Genomic DNA, 19,828 nt, shown 5'->3' on the forward strand with positions numbered 1-19,828 from the left:
TTTGGGAAAAAGAACTAGTTCAAGATCTGAAACTTAAATTAAAAAGGAGTCACTGAAATACATTTTGTGAAAAAATCAAGACGAGTTAAACTCTAGCTTGCTGAAATGCAATCAAACAAGAAGTCGTGGTTTGGAAGGAGATCTTCCAAAATTCAGTAGAGTTGCAGCCATATGCTGAAATAAGCTGGTTTCAGTTTTAGCTGAGCATGATGGTAGTAAATTCTGTGTTCCAGAGACCTCTGTGCAGGAATTTCAAAGTCAGTGTTCAAGGACCGGTGGGACCATTCCTAAAGGCGTCACCAAGATCAAGGTTGTATCAGGTCAGGGAAGTAGAGGCTGAAGGAGGAGGTTCTGGGGAGAATTTTTAAAGAGAGCTCGCAGTGACTCAAAATCCCCACGATGACAACTGTCCACTTCATAAGGAAATTAAAAGTTTTTTAAAAAGTTTAAAAAATATCATCTACGTATTCTCGTGTTCATCAAAGTAAGTGTAGTCTTAGTCCTGTGCACGTTTCTCAGAGTAACATCTGGAAGTGTGGAATCCCTGTACTGTATACACAGAACTGATAGAACACTGGAGCTAAGACTATATTTAAAAAAAGATCACAGGTGTTTCAATAAAAAGTACTGAAAAAAAAAAAACAAGATCCAATCAGGATGAAAAACGGCTTGCCAACTGGGAATTAAAAGTAACTTCTTAGCCTGAAGGGCATTCCCAGAGATATGTATGAATAAGAATCATAGTTAGTAATGACCGATAACATCTTAAAAGCCTCCTTTTTGAAGTCGGGAATGAGCTGGAAGCCACTTGCCGCGGCTTCTCTTCAAACTTCCACTGAATTCAAACCAATGCAATAAGGCAAGAAAAAAAATTGGATTCAGAAATTATATGTATATTACATATAAGATTATACAAGATAAAATTACATTTATTTGCAGAAGATACGATTATATACATGGACAATCAGAGAAACAAAACTGCCAAGAAAGTTTTTGGATATGCAACATAAAAATGTCAGTAGCATCCTAAAATAATAAAAAAAATAGATGCCACAGGACAAAGTTGCTGTTTTTCTTCCAAAACATTCCACAGGGTCTCAAAGATTTGCCAGGCCTGTATGGTGATTATAAGCCTCAAAGGACATGTAAATCTGAAAAAAGTGACTAGATATTTTTGAATTGGATGCCTCAGTAGTAGAAACAAGATGATCCTCCTTAAGTTAGTGGGTAAAAAGCACTAGTGTTTTCCAGGGAGCATGACCAGTTGATAGTCACGTACTAGAGAAGGCCAAAGAGTAATTGAGTGAATTGGGAAGGAAAAGATGAGGAGCTTGCCCCCCATGTGTCGATATGTATCAGAAAGCTGTGGAGTTAGGACAGGGTGATAGACACGCCAGCCGGAGGGGGCAGTCACCCAGGACAGACCAAAGATGATGGAACCAATAAAGCAGCAGAGTTGATACAGCATCGGGGAGATAAATACAGATTTTTTTCCCCAATAAATGGTGTTTGGAAAAACTATCATTATTACCTCTCGTACTCAAAACTAATATCCAGGTGGATTAAAAACTAAATATTAAAAGTAAAATTTTGAATATTTTAGGAGAGACTTTTTTTTTTTTTAAAGATTTCATTTATTTACTTGAAATGTCAAGAGAGAGTGGGAGTGGGGGAGGGGAGGAGGGAGAAGGGGAAGCAGACTCCCATGGAGCAGGGAGCCAGAGCTGGGACTCGATCCCAGCAGCCTGGGATCGTGGCCTGAGCCGAAGACAGAGGCTTAACTGAGTAACCCAGGCGGCCAGGAGAGGCCTTTTCCATAGCGCTATCAGGGATGGAAGTCCCAGATGAGATCATGCTCCTCAGAATGTAGTCAAGTGTGAAGCGCCTGCTTGTGAGTGCTTGTCTGGGCTCAGAAACAGTGAGTGAAGCCGTCAGCAGGAAAGAGTAGCAGGAAAAATGCAAAACCAGGCTCCGGAGACGTCCGCTGCGCTCCCAGCCCCCGGCGGGTACAGTGACGTGGCTCCTGGGTGGTGAGCAGTTGTGCGGGACAGAGGACCGGAGGCGGGGAGACGGGTAAGCATCCTCGCCGGCGCTGGCGGCCCGCAGAGCTCCACGCGCAGAGAGAGAGGAAGCAGGACAGAGGCTCGTGCCCTTGGCTCTGAATCTGGGTGGAGGGCTGGACGCCATCCCTTCAACCTCCTGTATCTGCCGGTTCGGGGCTTGAATCTGTATTTTCCATGTAGTCCCCAAAACTCTCTCGGGTACATTATTCTGCACCCAGGTTTCCAGGCCTCGAAGGTCCAGGTTGAAGGAAACGCAGCCTCCTCTGTGACTCCCGCACCTGCCAGCGCGTGCCCTGCTGCGGACACTGTGGACGCCCAGACACACGGGCGGACGGGCTCATGTGGGTTCGGAGCACGTGTCCTGCGTGGCACTGTAAGAGCGTGTCAGACATGGAGAGGAACTGGGACACTATTAGAAATGAGAGCTTAGGAGAAAAGAAAGAGCTAATCACGAGAAATGAGAACTGTAACGATAACACCCAAAGCTGAGGCACAGAGGGACATCAAGGAGCTTGACAGCGGACGAGGGACCTGCGGAGGCGAGGGAGACGGGTGACGGTGGCGCAGATGCAGGCGACGCGTGGGCCCCGCAGCCTGGCGGGGAGACCCCGCAGTGGCACCCCAGGTGTCTTGGAGGGCGGGCGGTGGTGACGAGGGTCCGGAGAGCCCTTGGGGAACCGAGGAGGCCTCCACGTGTGGCGTGAGGCTAAGCTACACTCCTGCTCCGCGTGCCGCCGTGACATCTGCTGGGAGGACCGCCCTGGAAGACCCACAGGCAACATTGGAACTATTTATGGTTCCTTCGGGATATGAGGACATGGTTGCCTTATAAGCTCGTTGTGTAAAATATAACACAAACCAGTATTCGTGGTCTATATATATATTCTTAATGATAAAACCCAAATTAGACTTTGAAATAGTCTGCTGTGATATTCCAGCTTTTCAGTTAGATTTTAAGCGCGTGGTCCTTGCCCAGGACTGGTGTTTCTTGGGCCCCGGGGCGGTCGGCCCTGACCCGCGACCTCCTACCCCGCCGCCGAGGCAGCACCAATTCCCGGTTATACACCCACCGCAGGGCACGTGAGTCCTGTCCGTCCCGTCCTCATGGTGTAAACAGACGTGCAGGTGACGGGCCATCAGACGGCTGGAGAGTGATGCGGCTTATTTTTTTTTTTCTTATCCCATTACTTACAAATAACACTAAGCATCTTTTCATGCGTTCAGTGGACGTGTGTGTTTCCTGTGTCCGAAAACGGCCCCGGTCCTGGGCCTGCTGTCCTTTGGCTCATTTTTACTCTTGGGTTGGACACGTTTATTGCAAATGAAGCGACAGCCAGTTTTCGGTCATATGTTGGAAAACGTTTACCTCTCTATTTAGGTTTTGTGGTTCTTTCTGACATTTTTAATTTTGGAAAAAAAAAAAAAAAGCCCATTTCTATTCAGTTAACTCTCCTGCACCGCATCTCCTTTGCCCCTTTGTCCAAAAAGTCAGGAGTTCGTATGTGTCTGGATATCGTTCTGGGCTCTCTCGGCTGTTTCTCTCCGGACATCTTCACACCCAGAGAACGCTGTCCCGGCTCCCGTGTTCCGCAGAAAGAATCGGGCACTGCGCGTTCCTGATGCTGGGGCCTCGCTGGGCTCTTGGCACTGAGGGTGCCCCTCGGGAGCCTCCCCGAGAGTCCCCTTCCTGTGCAGGGACAGCGACGCTCTTCAGGGACCACCGTCTGGGTCCCCTGTCCTTCATGCCCAGTGTTTCCACGTCGTTTTCATTTTTACTCTTCGGTGAAGCTGTTCTCGGCGAGAGACCCATCTGGCACCCTCACTCCATCTCAGTCAGGAGCGAGCGTCTGCTCTCTCTCTAATCCTCACATTTTCGGACAATTGAACAACACGTGAATGAACAGGCTGAGTCCTTATGGACGTCCGGGGGGTGACGGGCAGAAGCAGACACGACCCGGTTGCAGAGAAATCCGGCAGGAGGTAGCAGACCCTCCTCCATGCAGGAGGCTGGAAGTTGGGTCCCTTGCTGGGCTGGGCACAAGGGCTGGTTTCCAAGGAACGGGCTGGGAAAGGAGACACGGTAGCCGGACCGTGGAGAAACGGGCCGCTAGTGGGAACCTTGTGGTGGAGGTCAGGAGCAGGGTTGACAAGTCACGTGGGTGTCTTGTGCCCCTGACACGATGTGTTGAGAAGGGCATCTCCCTCTGCTATTTTTCCAGAAACCCACAACCCCGGTCCAACCACGAAGGAACAATAGGAAAACCGGAGCTCAGGGACATTCTATGGGATGCGTGACCTGTCCTCTTCGGGATGTTCAAGGTCACAGAAAACAAGGGAAGACTGAGAAATCGGGGGACAGAGACCGGGAAAACGTGCCAATTGGGTACAGTGCGAGGTTCTGGATTAGAATCAAGGGAAGAAAGAGGGCTTAGCGGGAAAACTGGCAAATAAGCTGGAGTTTCATTTAGAAAATGATCTGAGGCGTCGCCGACACCGCGGACACAGAGGAGAGGACAAGCTCTCAGCACGTGGGGGGGTCAGTCGGGCATCTGCACGGAAGAAATCGTCCGGGTCCTGCTTTCCACCTTACAGGAAAGTCACTTCCGGAGGGACTGCGGTCTACAGGTGCAAAGGACAGCTTTCGGAAGAAGGCAGAGGAGTCCACCTCTGTGGTCTTAGTGACGGCAGACTTTTTTACACAAGACCTAAGCTGGGAAACTGACCGATCGGGTTATATCGAAACTCAGAATCCCACTCCTCAGAAGACACCGTGCAGGAGCGGAAGACAACGGACAGAGTGGGGGAGACGTTCGCCGCGCAGGGGTCCGACGCTGGCCTCGGGGCCAACTAACTACGTAAGAGCCCCTAGTTAATGAGGAAGAGAAGACAATTCCCATAAAAGAGCGCAACGTGTCACTCTTCCCAGCGGGGGACTCCCACGTGGGCCGTGCACACGCGCCGCCTCCGTGAGCTGCCTCACACCTCCGCCACCACGGGGAGGACCCAACAGAGCATGAACATTGCTGCCAAGGACGGTGACGTCACCATCCCTTTGGGACAATGTTTGCTGGTAACTGGTAAGGCCCCGACCCGGCACGTCCTGCCGCAGAGCTGTTCGGTCCCCAGGATGGACCCAGCAGAACTGAGGACACGTCCACCACAAGCCACAGATGGAGACATGGACGGCGGCGCGTCTCCTGACGCCCCCAGTGGCTGGCCACCTGCGTGCCCCACAGAACGGGTCCAGCCACGTCGCCGCAGCCACAGGGCGGAATCCTGCTCAGCCGCGAGAACGGGTGAGACTCAGCCTCGCTCCACGGGAGACTGAGGAATCTTGCAAACGTGGTCAAGCCAAGGAAGCGGGACCCGAAGGACACACGTGCTGGGCACCACGGACAGGACATGCGAGGCGGGTGGTGAGGGGGTCTGTTCTCTTACAGGCGGGACGGGGGCACCGGTTAGGGGAAAGGGGTGGTCGCTGGATGGGAGCACCGCGGGCCTCGGAGGACGATTGTGTCCTGCTCCTGGACTTGTGGTTTGGTTCCGTGGTTGTGTTATGTGGGTGTGTTACCCTTTTGATATCTTCCTCTAGTGTGGCAAGAAGTTGTTGAAAGAGATTTTACTTCTTTTTTTTTTTTTAAAGATTTTATTTATTTATTTGACAGAGAAAGATCACAAGCAGGCAGAGAGGCAGGCAGAGAGAGAGAGGAGGAAGCAGGCTCCCTGCTGAGCAGGGAGCCCGATGCGGGGCTCGATCCCAGGACCCTGAGACCATGACCTGCGCCGGAGGCAGAGGCTTTAACCCACTGAGCCACCCAGGTGCTCTTTTTTCTTTTTTTTTTAAAGTAGTCTCCGCACCCAGTGTGGAGCCCAGTGCGGATTCTGAACTCACAACCCTGAGATCAAGACCTGAGCCGAGTTCAAGAGTCTGACACTTGACTGACTGAGCCCCCCAGACGCTCCCTAAAGAGATTTTATAAATGTCGTATTTTGATTTGCTAAAGCAAGGTGGCGGGTACAAGGTGGTTTATTATTTCCTTCTGTAGTTTTGTTTCACATTTGAAATAATTTTAATAAAATAGTATATTAGGTATTACATATGTGTTTTATAACATACATATCATGTATGCATTTTGTGTAGTATGTATTATGTATATTTTATATCATATATTACATATACTTTTTCTTAAGATTTTATTTGTTTGAGAGTGAGCGAGCAGAGCGAGAGCACACACAGACGTTGGGGGAGCAGAGACGGAGGCGGAGGGAGAAGCAGGCTCCCGGCTGGCCAGGGCGCCGGACGCAGGACTCCACCCCAGGACCCCGGGATCATGGCCGGAGCTGAGGCAGACGCGTCACCGATGGAGCCCCCAGGTGGCCCCATAGGCATTTTCATAGAACACGTGTGCGTACTTTGTATAATGTACGTGTGTGGACGTCACGCACATGGACGCGTAAAACAAGAAGTGGAAATCTCACATTCTTGCATGAGGCACCCGAGCAGACAGACACGTGGGCCGTGGATAATTCCAGAAGGTCATGCAGGGCAGGCCGGGTTCAATGGGACCTACCCTGGAGCCCCAGTGGCAGATGCCCTGTGACCCCGTGGGGGGCCCCCACCCCGGTGCTTTGTGGGAACTTCTTTAAACTTTGCAAGGGCATTTCTCTGCATTTCTTTCTTTCCTTCCTGTAAAAATGTCACTATTCTGCCTGGGGCTCTACTGGTGTGGTTTTCTCGGGGATCCACGGGATGTGTCACGGAACTCGCCGAGGGCTCTGCCCCACGGGATTCGGTGAGTGTAGCCCCAACATCGTGACGCGGCTGGGCGTCTTTCTCGTCTGCGTGTGTGAGCCGAGCATTCCCCACTGCACGAACTTCCCAGCCAACCAGCCTTTCTCAGAGTTTCTGGGGCAAGGACTGGGCGCTGGCGGGAGCCGCGGTGTGCAGACGCTTCCCTGGAGGGGTGCCCCGAGTCACCCCCGCCTCCCCCGGAGATGCAGCCGTTGCCTGGAGCTGACCACTTAAACACCCTCGGGAGCCGGGTGTCGAGATGTGGGGCTAATTCTCATCACCACAGGGCCTTCACTTATCCGGGCGACCTTGGGTGACTCATTAAACCTCCCCGGGCCCCACCGTCTTCGTCTGTAAGACGAAGGGGCCGTGGGACACGGCCAGCGGGGAGGCCTGCGAGCCCCTGCCCCCTCCTGTGTGCTGGCGCCGGGCCCGGTCCCCGCTGTCCACGGTGCAAACGAGGACCCTACGTGAACTGTTGGGAACGCGAAGATGTTGACGTGAGACAATGTGTATCCTCAGGTAGAGAGTAGTTACAGTCTTCAGTGAACGAGAAAACGACCTAAAGTGATAACAGATCCGAGCAAATCCCCTTGATGACAAAACACGGAATATAATCCAGACGCGGTCCTCTGTGGCTGCAAAACGGCACGTTATGAAGGTCTCGGAGCCGCAGCAGACGTGGTTCATCCTCGACCGCCCGCGGTTTGGAGGGACGCCGGTGCCGCCGCCGCCTTCTCGCCTTCTCAGCCTGCCAGAGGAGCTGAGCTGGGAGATATTTAATACTGAACCGTAATTGGATTCAGGGCTCATTATTCAGGAGCAGGCACGGGTTCTGGCCCATGGTAATTATTAAAATCATGTTTATGCCAAGTAATGCAATGGACGTCACCTACTTCTGACCCGGCTGCACGCGGAGGGTGGGGGAGGCGATGTCTTACATGATATCAATTGGATTTAGGACGTGTTTGTGCTGCGGCAGGAACGTGAGGTCTGTTCACGGGGATTCGCCGGGCAGCTGGCGGGCGGGCGGCTGTGGGGCTGCTCACCCCGCCCAGGCCCGAGGGACCCCAGGTCCGGCGGTCTTGGCAGGGGCTCCTTTTGGCTACAGGACGAAATCCTGATTTCCGGGCCTGGATCAGGGACCTCCTCGGCTGGGCCCCTGCTTGCCTTTGGTCAGTCGCCAAGCAGAGAGGGAAAGTAGGGCTCAGCCCTGGGGCGGCGGCAGAGGGGAGCTCCCCGGGGGCCCCCCTGGTGCTGGCCATCGGTGGGAGAAGTGAAGCGCGCCCCATCTCCCGGCAGACACGTCTCCTCTTGCTTTGGTTGCTGGATGCGGGCTGGGACCCGTGATGGGGAAGGACCCGGGTGTCCCCGGCTCTCTCCACTTGCTCGCCCAGAACCCCTGCCCTCGTGGGGCCTGGGAGCCGTGTCTGGAGTCCACGCAGGCGAGGGTCTTGCCAGGTCTCCCCCGCAGCCGTTTTGCCCCCTCCTTGCCCATGGCCGTGCGGGCTCCGTGTCTGTCTCCTGCTGCGGCCGCTGACCCGGGAGGGGTCCGAGGGAGCCATGTCCCCACGGTCTCCGCATGCCTGAGCTCGGAGGCTGTGGCCCTGCTTCCACCCTCCTCACACTTGGCCGTTCAGCCCTGGTGCTCGGCTTCTTGGGCCCACAGGGACTCGGTCCCTCGTGAGTCCTCACCCACCTGTCCCACGGACCTCAGGACTCAGAGGGAGTCTGGGGACTGCACCGGCTCCCACCCGGGCCTGTTTCACCCACGCTCACCAGCTCACACCCTGGGAGGTGAAGTCAGCTCCCCGAGGCCGGGCGGCTGTGTGCACGGACGCTCCGAGCAGCCAGACGTGGGCCTGGAGACGCCTGGGGGAGGCAGACGCAGGCCCGCGGATCTAGAGTGGCTGCCGTCCGGTCCGTCTCCTCCTGCTCTCAGGGGTGCCTGGGACCTGCCTGATCGTCAGACTCTTCCCCAGAACGGAGAGCGTCCTGCAAGCTCCCAGAAGGCCGCACTGGAGGCCGTGAACACGGTGTCGTTACTCGCCGTAACAGCGTATCCTGATCAGGGCAAGGAGACTGGTTTTCAGCTGGAAATCTGCTAGTCCCAATCTCTTAAAGCTCATTCACTGTTCTGTTTCAGTTCCTTTGCCGAACGCCTTTGCGGGAGGAATTGTGACTGCTGTGGGTGATCTGTGGGCTGGTGACGCCGGCAGATTGCGAGCCGGGTGGCGGAGCATGGCGTTGGTGCCGGCTGACTCACTGGGGGGACAGACGAGCATGGGGGTGTAATTAAGAACTCGGCGGAAGAACATCCCTCATTTCCAACGCGTGGTCCTTATAGGCTGCGGCCGGCACGTTCCTGCTGCCATCGGTGTGCGCGCGTGCGCAGATACGGATGTGGCTTTTCTGTTTGGGGACAACCGACCTCTGTGGCCTGCGCGTTACTTTTTGAAGGCCATGTGGCAGCCCTGGACAGAGGTCTGTGGAGACGGGGTTTGGCGGTCTGGGGGATGATTGGGAAGATGCAGGTCCTGATGGTGGGGGGGGGGGATGGGGTTGGGAGGTGGGAGCCCGGGATGAGGCTGGCATTACGATCCATGCGGCCTGACCTGCTGCCCGTGGTCACTGTGCATGCGAGCTTGGGTCCAGGCTGCTGGGCGTGGGGCTCTGACCCTCAGGTGCCCTCAGCCTGGGGGACACTGCTCAGTGAGAAGGCTGGGACAATCTGGGAAGGGGTCAACATTGTCAATCCAACGGCCCCGTCCCCGCTGCGCTCAGGCTGGGGCCAGAAGCCAGGCTCCTGGGGAGAAGCACGGGGAAGGTGCCGGACAGCTGCGGCTGCAGGAGTGGAGGCAGAGACCCCATGGGCCCCGGAGGGGGGAGTGGGTGCTCTGCCACACGGGCACGGTCATCCAGGGCACCGAGATGCTCTGCGAGCCAAGCTCAGCCTGCGAAGCCCCAGCTCCTGGAGTTCTGGGGATCAGTCACCCCTTGCGGCGAGAGTCAGCAGCCGCCTCTGGCCTCTGGGCGGGCACCTCGTGTTTTTGACCGTGATGCGGGGCAAGAGCCTCGGGGCCGTCCCAGGCTGCCGAGCGTGAACCGCAGGGGGAGATCCGCAGGACCCGCCCGGCTTCCTCCCCTCCCCGAGCCTGGCCAGCCCTGGCCGGTGGCTTTCTCCTTCGTCCCTCTCACCTCCATGGAATACCGTAACTAGGACGAGCGAGACGGGACAACCACGCATTCCGGCGCAGGGCTGTTCCCGAGCTGGCGCAGAGACTCCGCCGTCTCCCGGGGGCGTCCTGCCGACCGCAGGACAGTCCCTGCAGCATCCGTCTTCCACCAACCCACTGGGTTCCCGGAGCCTCCCCAAGAGATGCAAGCGTCCTGGAGTTTGCCTGGCCCCTTGTCGTCTGCGTGGGCTGAGCGGGTCCTCCAGGTTCACGTGTTGCCATCCCAACCTCGCAGACGGGGTCTTCACACAGGTGAACGAGGGCGTACGGGGTCAGGAGCAGGCCCAGATCCAGCTGTTGGGGTCCTGACAGGAAGAGGAGCTCTGGACCAGAACACACTCGAGGGGACAGCGCTGTGAGGACATGGGCAAGGACGGCGTCCATGCGCCCAGGACAGCGGCCTCAGGAGGACCAGCCCTGTGGCCCCGGGATCTGGGACTCCAACTTCCGGGGCCCGGAGACCACTGACAGCTTCGGTCACGCCGCCTGGGCCGCGGCCATTGGTTGCAGCCACGGGAGGTGACGGAAAAGCCACCTCACGGGGTTCGGTCACCTGTGTAGAAGACCGCTCGCAATGATAGGTGTAGAAGAGCCGGAACAGGGGGCTCGCAGGTCCGGGAACAGCTGCTGGCCCCCGTCCCACCTCACACCTGCTCCGCAGGACCCGGGGCCCAGGCTGGCGACGGCGCCCCCTTCACGCCCCCTAGCTGACCCTGATACTTGTTCCTAAGTCACGTCTTCCTTCCCCATGGAAACTTTTAATATGGGGAAAAAATAAGATTCTAACTATAGAAATCAGATAAAAAGGGAAATAAAACAGCAGAGCTTGCTGCTGATCAGTAAAAAGTTCAAAAATAGATAAATATTATACATTCCATCAAAGATTTACAATTAATTACCATTTTCATACCATTGAAGTTGTCAACGAGTTTGATTACTATTCTCAATTATAGACTTTGCAACCCCCCTCCTCCCCGAAGTACAAGTGACATTTCTAATTGCTGATCTAAGAATCCGCTTCCCAAAATAGATGGAGACAAACATAAGTGTGACGGATGATGAAGCTCCGGGACGCGGTGCGGAGCTGCGGGCCCCGCGGCGGCGTGGGCGGGGGAGGGACAGGCCGGCTCTGCGGCCACAGACCCGGCAGGGAGGCGTCCCCGAGCCCAGCCCGGTCACTGCGCACCCCCCCTTTCACGTCTCCATCCCTAAGTGCGGACGTGCGGCAGGACACCTGGCAGGTGTCCCTGGACCCTCAGTCGGAGGCAGGTGGCCTGGGAAGCGAGGTTACCTGAATTGTCTCAATGTCCCTGCGGCTGGGAGAGCACGGGTGACCTTCCCAGGGTGCGAGCCGGAGCCAGAGGGGGCCCCGATGCAGGGTCGCTGCTCCCCCTGCAGCCACAAACCCTCTCCCTTGGCAGTGTGACGCATGTGGCCAGCGTGGGGAGAGCCTCCCCAGCCCCTCATCCACAGGGGCAGCCTCGTCCCTTGGCTTCTCTCTGCTGAGGACCCACAGATGGTGATTCCCGGTGCCGCCGCCCCCTTGAGCCACGGACCCACCCACGACCCACACGTTCAGCCGTCAGCCCCCACCCGGCCCCTCCAGTGCCTCACGCACAAGCAGGCACACTGCCTCCTCCTGCCCCACACCCGCTGTCCCGTCTTGTGGTCCTTGCGCGGCTCCTGGTTCTGCACCCCAGGACGTGGCGTAGGACCCCCGACGCCAGGCACTCTGCCCACCCCACCCTCTGCCCGCGGCCAGCCAGCCCGTCCTGTTCCCTGAACCCCGAGAGCACTGGCGGAGTGCACACGCCTCACTCCCACACCGGGCTGGGCTGTGTCTCTCCTGGCGCCTGCACTGGCCTGTCCCCTTCTCTGGGGGCCAAAGGCCTGAGGTCAGAGCTGCTGGCCCTGTCCACAGAGAAGCCGTGCGAGGCTCAAGGACCCGCCGCAGGACACAGCCAGCGCGTGGCACAGCCGGACGGGAGCCCCCCCCCCCCACCTGCTGCCTCTGTGTCTGTCCTCCCCACGAGGACATGGACCACCAGACACCGGGGTCGGTGGAGGTGCCCCCAGAGCGCACAGGGAAGCACAGCGCACGCTCCGAAGGACGGGTGACCATCCAGGCCGTGGGGCCAAGTGCCGTGGATGAGATGACGTGGGGCTCACGCCGTTTGGATGGAGACCACCCCGTGGAGGTCCCACGAGAGCGCATCGTGGCCTCAGCTGGCCCAGCTGGGCTCTGCCCCCGCAGTCCCTCGCCATCTTGGGCAAGTGGCCAGATCTCCGAGGGCCAGCCTTCCACACCTGTGAACGCGGGCTCTGACGCAGGCCCGGCTCCGCTCCATGGCCGGCCACTAAGTCCTCGCTAAGTCCTCCCGTTCCGGACTAGGGAGCAGGTGTCGAATTCCCGCCGGTGCAGTGAGTTCCCGCACCCGCACGCACCGTGCGCCCCACGTGTGGATGAGCGCGACGGAGGACCCTGGTGCCGACCCAGCCGCTGGCCCCACCGGGCGCTCCGCACACACGGCCTCAGTCATCCTGCGGCGTGCAAGCCCGGCGCTGCTTCTCGGGGATGAGATGTGGTCACGGAGGTCGGGTCAAGCGAGGCCTTGCCCCTGGGCGTGGGGTGAGAAGGTCCCCCAGCACCTCGGAGGGTGTGTGGAGCCTGGGGTGGCCGGGGCCCCGGGCACAGGAGTCTGGCTGCAAGGGTCCCCCCGTCCGACCAGCTGGTCGGCGTAGCCCTGAGAGGTCTGTGCTGAGCGTGGTGAGGGGCTCGGGCCGGAGGCCTCTGGGGGGCGTCCTCACACCTGCCCTGGGCACGGGCTCAGCGTTCCCGGGCATCCCGGGCGTGCGCCCTGCTCAGGTTAATTTCGCCGGTCACATGGGCGCCGGATGTCTGGTTCAGGGTGATTTGGGGTGTGTCTGCGCAGTGTTTCTGGAGGTGAGCGGTGGACGGAGCATGGAGTGAAGCAGCTCACGGTCCCCGGGATGCCGGCCACTGAGGCCCAAACAGGGCGGAAAGGCGGAGGGAGCATCTGTTGTGTCTCCTGACGGATAAGCCGGGACGCTGGACTTCTGCCCCAGCCTGGGGTCACACTGTCAGCTCCCCTGGGTCCCCCGCGGACAGACGTTGGGTCCTGGGACATCTCAGCCTCCGGAACCACGTGCACAGATTCCTGCAATAAACTGTTGTGCCCACGCCCTGCTGGCTCTGTTTCTCAAACACACTCCTCGGACGGCACCCGGAGCTGCCGCGCCCCGGGGGCAGGTGTAGCAGACATCCGTGTTCCCAGGACAGGTCACAGCCCCTCTGTGCGGGGCACCAGGGGATGCGGAGGCCACTCGCTCCGCCCCTCGGGGGTCTTGGGCTGGGGAGGGCTCCGCAGAGGAGCTCTAGTCCTCACGGCGGTCAGTCGGGGGAGGGGAGGCTGTGTCACCAGACCCAGGACGGGACCGCATCTGATTTTTATTACTCAGCCTGGGTCAGCTATTTCATTAAAAATTAGAAGTTCCTGTTTAATCATTCGTGTGGCTCTGACTCATATCTGATGAGAGGTTTGCATGATCACCCATAAATTTAAGTGCTTATTTAAGAAAAAAAATCAGTGGTGGAAATTTATGATCAATCGTGTAAATTTTTAGAACCCAACACTGAGCTGCCAGAGGCCACCGGAAGTCTCCTGGCTTGGGAGGGGCTCAGAGAAGCAGGGCGCCCTCTGGGAGCCGCCATGTCCCTGGCCGTTGGTGGTTGACGTGTCCCTGGTCACTGTTGGTGGTTCACCCGGCCACAGGTGAAACGGTGTAGGGTGTGGCCTCGCTCAGCCAGAGGAGTGGGGAGGCCCAGAGCCCCCGGCTGCCGTGTTCACACTGTCATGCTCCTCGCGGAGCGGAACCAAGAAGGGACGGCGTCTGTGTCCCTCAAGAGCCTGCGGACCGTGGGCCGTGAGGAGGCAGCACTGTGGTGGGTGTTGGAAGGGAAACTTGCTCGTTTCCAGGAGGGTCCCTGCCTCAGGGTTGAGCGTGTGTCTCCTTTCCTCCGCGATGCTCCCGCCTGCAGAAAGTGGTCCGATCCTGCTCAGCTGTCCCAGCCCCATCCCCGGCCCCACAGCACCCAGGGGAGCCCGGCCCCACACCTCTGCGCTCAGAGAGGATGCCAGCACATTCCCCCAGCTCAGCAGGTGCCCTGGAGTCCACTACCTTCCACAGTGGGCCTGTCTTCTCTTACGGGGTTGGTATGTTCACTTACTTACCTGTGACTTTGCCTCGACTCCATCAGCTTGAGTCCTTTAGGTCTCCCGTGGTCCTCAATCAGGGCGGCCAGCTGGTCTCCATTTATCTCAGACTTGGCTTGTTTGAAAACAGAAGGTCCCCGAACTTGGGATCTCGGTACCCCTTCTGCACGCACGGGTCAGCGGGGACATGCTAGTCCTGGACAACATCCTGCCTGCAGACAGGGGACACGCAGGGGACACAGGGGACACATGGGGGACACGTGGGGGACGTGGTTCCTGCCCGCCCACCACCCGCAGGCTACCGTCCCGAAGAAGGCCCCGGCGTGGCCAGGCTGCGTGTTCACGAGCGTTTGACGGGTGTGAGCAGGAGTTATGGAACACACTTCCTGGTGCAGCGATGGCCCTGAGCAAGCCGGCACACACCCGGTCGTCGCTGGGGGGCTGGGGGGTCCTGGGCAGCTCAGCCACCACACGGGTTTCCTGCCATCCGCCCCAGGACCGCAGTCAGGGAGCACTGGGCACTGGGCTCCGCGGGCGCTCCTTGTGCCGGGGCTGCGGCCGGTCCCGTCCACGTTAATGATGCCGCCGGTGAGGGTAGGCGGCTGGGCCTCCGAGGCGGGGCAGGGTCCAGCGTGGTAAAACAACACGGGACGCACGGAGGCACAGCTCTGCCAGCCCGATGGCCCACGGGAACAGCAACACAGCTTCGCTACTCATGGGCTGAAGCCGTGCTCCCAGCACAGTCCTCATTCTGGCGTGGACGTGTCTTCTGCGCACTCAGAGAAACGCACTTTTCCTTTCCACGACTATCGGTTATTTCCATGGAAAACCTTTAAATAGAACCGAGACACCCACAGCCGCGGCTCCCCCAGCCTGGCAGCGCACAGGAGGCGGGTGTCCCTCCAGCACCCAGGACCCTAGGGCGCCCGAAGGGGTGGCAGGTGACAGAGCCGGGGGATGCGTGGCGGGACTCCCTTCCCTGCAGGCAGGGGTTTCCTCCAGGGCCGCCCCTGAGTCCGGCTCCTACCCCTCCCCCGCTCCTCGCCCCCCCTTCTCCTCTCCCCCGCTCCTCGCCCCCCCTTTCTGCCCCTCCCCCGCTCCTCGCCCCTCCCCCTTGTGGTCACTTGTTCCCATCCTAAAGTCAAGTCCCTTAGACATTCCTCTGAGTTCCGGGGAAGTAGGCGGGCACAGACAGTCCCTCCACCACAACGTCATGCACGGACAACCTGTCCCGTGTCCCTCCCGTCCACTCCTCCATTCACGGCTCCCCGGGGCCACGCCGGCACCAGCTGGGCTCAGGGAGGCGGTGGGGAGAGGAGACACAGTCTCAGCCCTGCGGATGGCGCTGGCCCGCTGGCCGCAGCAGGTGAGCCGAGGGAGGGGCTCCCGCAGAGGGAGGGGAGGCTCCGGAGCAGGAAAGGGGGCGCGGGGCGGGTGGGAGTGTCTGCGTGGCCTGAGCAGGCTGTGTGTCCCTTGGGCGTCCCCTGGAAATGGAGCCGATGTATCAGAGGAGACAGCGCTGGGGACGGTGGCGCCGGCCGGGACGCTGCGGCTGATTTCATCCCGTGCTCATTTGTATGTTCTTTGGGGACCCCGGTGATGCATTAGCCCCGGGACCCCTTTATAATGCCGCTGCAGACAGACGGTCCTGCCGTTTGTGCCCGTCAGTCAAACAGCGGGGGGCGCGACTCCACGCAAATTATATCTATTTTACTCTTAAAAGCCACTTTTGGAAGAATGTGCGAGGGGTGTGTGTGCCTCCCTTGATCATGCTGATGAAGCCGCCTTGGCCGCGGCAGGGAGAGATCCGGGACAGAAGGTGTCGGGTCCGGCACGCGCCCGACGGCGCGCGTGTTCTTCTGTAGACCTGACACTCGGGCAGACGGAGCTGTCTTACGCGAAGGCGGCGGGGGACGGGCACGGATCGGGCCGTTCTGCTACATCATAAAAACCGGAACCCCAGGACGACGCCGGGGCGTCGGGTGAAAAGTGGCCCCTTCATCCTGTCTGGATGCTTCAGGACTGGGAAGGCCTCAACTCTGCGCTTCGGGTTGCGGCGGGCACACGGCCGTGAGGCGTGGCGGCTGGGGTTCTATCGGGGGGCTGGGGGGAGTCGACGGCGCGTCCGCCCTGGTGTGGGGCCGTCAGGACGCCGCCGACGCCATCCATGATGACGGGAAAGGACAGACGGGGCCGGACGGGGCCGGCCATCCACTGCCGTGCCTGGCCCCAAATGCACATTTCCTGCCCAAGAGCGGTTCCAAGAAGGGCGCTGCCACGCACAGGAAGCTGGGGGCTCGTCTTCCCTCCTTGTTCCGTGACCCGCCCCTGAACATCCTCGTCCAGTGGCTCCCCTGACCAGTCCCTCTCCTTCCCGCCCAAAGTCAGGTCGTCTGAGAGGCACACCTTCACCGTCCGTGGCGTGAGTGTGCGGCAGGAGGACGAGCAGCCGGGAGCCCTCCGCTGACCGGCGAAACTGTGTGCCCCAGTCCCCGTGTGGAGTCCTCAGCCCAGGATGCAAAGTGGGACTGTGCTCGGAGACGGGGTCTCTGCAGAGGATCTCAGGTAAGATGAGGCACTAGGGTGGGCCTGAGCCTCTCCTAAGAAGAGATTAGGACACAGACACACCCACAGGGACGGCCACATGAGGACACAGGGACAGACGCCGCGTGCACGTCTAGAGGCCTCAGGAGGAACCAGCCCCGTCCATGTCTGACCTGGGACGCGGGGCCTAGACACTGCAGGACAGCTAAAGGGCACGGTTCAAGCAGCCGGCTTGTGGTCTTTGTTAGACGGCTCGGCTGACTGACGCACCCACCGTCCACCCACCAGGGCCAGCAGCCCCGGCCCCACACACTTTCTGGTAGTTGTCCTCTTCGTCCTGGCCAAGTGGGACACCGCAGTGGCAGCACAGGAGAGAACCTTCGCCCGGGGTAGGGGATGGAAGGCAGGCAGACGTCCCCACAGACACGGGGTGCGGCGGATCTTCACGCTGCGGCAGGAGAGCGGGTTCTGGGGGTGACTCCTTTACGGGGATGCATCTCTGGGGAGCAGGAGGTGCCGGAGTCGCCTGTGCCTGTGCCTCAAGCTGCAGACGGTCCTGCCCCTTTGCCCGTAATTCAGCCTCAGGCGCGGGATTCGGAACATGATCCTAGATGCACTCAGAGATTTCCGTGGGAAGACCCTGAGGTCACCCATCTGTAGGAGGAACGAATGGCCAGTTTACCAAAAGATCCCGTCTGCTCTTCATTGAACACAAATCACTCACAAAATAGTCCCTCCTGCACACGTCTGTTTGCTCGCAATCTGTCCCCTCCCCCTGGAATGTCACCCCAGAACACTGGCACCTGGTCTGTGCCCAGCCCCCAGCCCACTCCGGGGCCCCACCCCATCCCCAGGTCCCCACGCTGTTCCTGGGCTCCCACGTCATTCTGGGGCCCCCACCCCATTCCCCAGTCCCTACCCTACTCCTGGGCCCCCACCCAACTCCCGGGCCCTGCCCTGTTCCCGGCGCCCACCCTGCTCCCCAGCCTCCGCCCCGTTCAGAAGGCGGCACTGAACCTGACCACCCCTTCCCTCCCCCAGGATCCGATGGGGTGGAATTAACCATTCCCTTTAGTTCTGATGTTCTTTGAGTCTTTCATTTTATTTTTGGGTAAAATTAGATGAGAAGAAAGCTTCCTCTGTGTAACAGTCACTTCTGAAGAAAAGGCCAATTAAATTGTTCCTATGGGGCTGTGTCTCCGTTCACGTAAGAAGAAACCGTTTCTACAGAGCGTTTCCTCCCCAGGACCGGACCTGCGTGCTGAGCAAGAAAGGCCTTTCGTTCATTCACCGCTGGGATCGACGGACGGCGGTCGAGGCCGAGAGGGGACGTCGTGCACGGGCAGGAGCGTGCTCGCGGCGCGTGTGTGTGCGTGTGGCAGCGTGTGACTGTGCTCGTGCATGGGAGCGTCATACGCGGAGGGGCTCGGCCACTTCGGGAAGGATGAGGGGTCCTGCGCTCTGTGGGGAGCAGACCCAGAGAGGGAAAACCAACGGCCCACGCTTCGTGTGTCCTGTTCCGCAGAAGAACCGAGAAATTGCACAGATTTCCTTGTTAAAGCTCGTGGACTCACATGCATTTTTTATAAATAGAAGAGACGTACCAGTGAGACACAAGCGTCCACGCGCAGACACTCGCGCACACGAAGGGACAGGCGCTCCCGGTCACAGTGGGCTCGCTGTCCGGCCCTTTCCTTTCCTCAGATCCAATCCCTGGGGGCCCGGTCGTCCCTGGGGCGTCCCGAAATCCCTGCTGTGCTCCTGCGACTCCCTGGCCTGTTCGGGGTCTTCCTGCTTCCTTCTCTTCCCCCCGGGGGCTCCGGCGAGCTGTGGCCCCTGCCGGACCCCGACTCCCCACCTCCTCCGCCCCATGGGTCCCGCCCGCCAGCAGCCCCGGCGTCTCAGGTGAGACCTGTCCCCCTCGGCCCCCCGGAATCCCCCCCCGGAAGCTGGGAAGGGTGTCCGGAGGCGCTTGGAGCCTCCGGGTGCCGCAGCCCTGAAGGCTGCTTCTCCTCATCACGAGGGATGTTATTTTTGTTAAATACATCTGCAAAACACATCTGTTAATTTTCTGTATTTGTTTATCCACAGTAAAAATCTGAATTAGTAACCGTTTCACACTGGAGCTCACAAATAAACATGCAGCAGAGAACACGACAGAAGAGCCGGAGGGTGATGCGCCCGGGGTGCGTGCGGGCCGTCCGGCGGGCGGCGGCGAGAGGGGAGGGCGGGAGGTCGAGTCACGCCGAGGTGGGCGCCGAAGCCCGAGGTCCACCCCACGGCGGCCTGATGACAGAGCGCGAGAGCCCGAGAGAGGAAGGTGGGCAAGCAGACGTCACCCCCGAAGTGACCCCAGAGCTCGGTCCTGCTGCAGCCGGACGGGCCCCGGCAGATGGACCCAGTGGAGGTGGGGGGCGATGGGGACGGGGGTGCCCCCGCCTTCAGACTCCTGAGGGCGACACCTGCAAGTCTGGGTGCCCGGGCACCCCTCACGGCCTGAGCGCCCACTTCCTGAATGAGAAGGACCCACACCTGGCGTGCGGCCGCTGTCCGTCCTGGAGCCCTGACCGCGGCACTGGCCCGAGCGTCCCACCCTGCCGGACGTCGGGGCCGGGAAGGCTCTCTCCCTGACCCCATCCTGGGGCTCCACCCTCCGGACCTAATCTCCTCCCAACAGCCCCCCCACCCCTGCCGAGCCCGTCCCACGGGGGGCTAGAGCTGCAGCCTGAGAATCGGGGGCACAAGCGCGCCGTCCGCGGCCCTCCACGATCCGGAAGTGCCCGTGAGCCTGTCATGCCGCGTGTGTCGTCGTAACTCGGCCACGCGGGCGGCCTCACCCAGCTTACGGGTGAGGACCCTGAGGCTCAGGGAAGGGGAGCTGGGCTGCAGCCGTGTGCGGGCAGCAGCCGTGTGCGGGCAGCCGTGTGCGGGCAGCCGTGTGGCCGGGGCTGAGACAGC

At 59.4% G+C, this 19,828-nt stretch overlaps 1 long non-coding RNA gene across 1 annotated transcript in view; it reads left to right on the forward strand.

Annotated features, from left to right (window-relative positions):
- LOC309870081 overlaps positions 1–19,010 on the forward strand; it is a 32,689-nt gene extending 13,679 nt beyond the window's left edge. The window contains exons 2-3 of the long non-coding RNA XR_014314480.1: positions 16,711–16,891; positions 17,992–19,010. This is a non-coding gene — a long non-coding RNA (uncharacterized lncRNA). The remainder of the gene's footprint in view (positions 1–16,710; positions 16,892–17,991) is intronic.
- Positions 19,011–19,828: the final 818 nt, after the last annotated feature.

Source organism: Mustela nivalis, assembly GCF_964662115.1.
Source record: "Mustela nivalis genome assembly, chromosome: 7".
Taxonomy (NCBI): domain Eukaryota; kingdom Metazoa; phylum Chordata; class Mammalia; order Carnivora; family Mustelidae; genus Mustela; species Mustela nivalis.